Source organism: Heterodontus francisci, unplaced genomic scaffold, assembly GCF_036365525.1.
Source record: "Heterodontus francisci isolate sHetFra1 unplaced genomic scaffold, sHetFra1.hap1 HAP1_SCAFFOLD_51_1, whole genome shotgun sequence".
Lineage (NCBI taxonomy): Eukaryota > Metazoa > Chordata > Chondrichthyes > Heterodontiformes > Heterodontidae > Heterodontus > Heterodontus francisci.
Window position 1 is genome coordinate 2895996 of NW_027141937.1, and position 2256 is coordinate 2898251.

Here is a 2256-nt window from a genome sequence, read left to right on the forward strand (position 1 = left end):
CAGTCAGAGAGTGGGATGGGGGGAAACGGGGAATGATCGTCCGGAGAATGGGATGGCACTGTTTAGAGGGGATTTGAGGAAAAATGTTTCACCTCGAGGGTGGTTGGAATCTGGAACACATTGCCTGAAGGAGTGGTAGAGGCAGGAACCCTCACAACATTTAAGAAGTATCTAGATGACCACTCAAAACGCCACAGAATACAAGGCTACGGCCACGTGCTGGAAAATGGAATGAGAATAGATAGGTACTTGATGGCCGGCACGGACATGATGGCCGAAGGGCCTGTTTCTGTGCTGTATAACTCTATGACTCTATGAAACCTCACTGAATTACAGAGGGTGTGCAGCACTGTCAGAGGTGCTGTCCTTCTAATGAGACTTCAAACAGTGCGACGTTCTCCGACTATCAACCAAAACGTGTCCTTTGTGTAGATTTTTTTTTTAGAGATACAGCAATGAAACAGGCCCTTCGGCCCACCGAGTCTGTGCCGACCATCAACCACCCATTTATACTAATCCTACACTAATCCCATATTCCTACCACATCCCATCATTTCCCTACCACCTACCTATACTGGGGGCAATTTATAATGGCCAATTTACCTACCAACCTGCAAGCCTTTTGGCTTGTGGGAGGAAACCGGAGCACCCAGAGAAAACCCATGCAGACACAGGGAGAACTTGCAAACTCCACACAGGCAGTACCCAGAAATGAACCCGGGTGGCTGGAGCTGTGAGGCTACAGTGCACGCCACTGTGCCACTGTGCCATATTTGCTTATGAAATGACAGTCACTGCTCCGAAAGTAATTCACTTTAGGTGAATTAAGATGACTTGGTACTGGATAACTGGCGAATGCGCAAGAGGGAGCGGGGGACTGTTGAGGGTGGGATGGAGGCGGCGATGGCAACCTTTGAGGGGATTTTTAGGTCGAAGTTGTTTTCTGTGATAAATTGAGTAGCTCCATCTTTAATCCTGGCAGCTGCCTGAATGTCACAGACAGTGACGTTTCAGTGGAAGAGGCTGCATTTGCGCATGTGCTAGTACAGCGTCACCTGGTGGTTGCGTTGTCAGCAAATGCAGCGTTTTAACTTTGGCTCCACGATGACATTTTTTTCCTCAATTAAAATAGGTCTTGAGTGTCTTAATAACTTCTTCACACGTAGCCTTCTGTTCTTCATGAGGATGTTGCCTGCACACTCCCTCCATTGCAGACAATAGCGTACTGACCTGCTCCATGTCTGGCTTCTGCACGAGACCCGATGCAGTACAATACCTTGCAAAGTTCTGGAAACATCTCGGCCACTCCTCGGCTTGGTTCAGTCCAGTGACCTTTTCAAAGGTACAGGCAAAGATTTCTCCATCTTCGCTTTGGTTTACTGCAGCCCCCATATAATGTTCTGATATCTGTCAAGGCTTAGTACACAATTTATAAGAATCTGACGGTTAAAATAACCTGAGTTTACTCTGCACATCTTGCATTGAAGGTTTCATCTACAACTCTCCATGAGGTGCCGGACAGATTATATTACATCACTTCCTGTGATGATGCACACAGTCTATTTATATAATCTGCCCAGTAACAACCCAATGTCCACTCTTATATTATTGTACAGATGTGAGAAAAGCTGAGGATGGGAATGGAATGTCTGAATGAAGATTTCATGATGCTGATGATGGAAATGAGGCTGATCTGTTACCCATTCCACAATCCCTCTTGATTTCTGTGCATGTTTCTCGATGCTGTTTCAACCAAATTGAAAAAGAATCACAAATCCTCCTCTGGAGCCTCAGGTGTCCATTAACAAAAGGCATGGTGGCCAAGTGGTAAGGCGTCAGTCTTGTAAACTGAAGATCACGGGTTCAATCCCCGTACATGCCTCATGATTAGTTTCTCACTTTAAATGTTATGTTTCCAGAATAGATGTCTGTTGCATTTGTTTCAGCCATCTGGAAATCAGTGTGATGTTACACTTTATCCTGGACACTGGGAAGAACATGAGGAGTAGCCACATGGTCCCTTGAGCTTTCTCTGCCATTGATGGAGTGAAAATATCTGAGGTCCAAGCACTGAACCTTATTACTGTGCATTTGCTTGATATTTCACAGAGCTATTCTATTAATCCCACATCCCACACTCCTGTCCTTTCCCCCATTGCCCTGTTATATTTTCCATGTCAGGTATATATACAATTCCATTTAGAGTTCCCATTGAATCTGCTTCCACTGACCTTTCAGGGTTGCATTCCAGACCAG

At 45.4% G+C, this 2256-nt stretch overlaps 1 non-coding gene across 1 annotated transcript; it reads left to right on the forward strand.

The window, feature by feature from the left end:
* The first annotated feature begins 1810 nt into the window (after positions 1 to 1810).
* trnat-ugu (transfer RNA threonine (anticodon UGU)) lies at positions 1811 to 1882 on the forward strand. The gene has a single exon. It is a non-coding gene; the product is annotated as a tRNA-Thr (tRNA).
* The last annotated feature ends 374 nt before the right edge of the window (positions 1883 to 2256 follow it).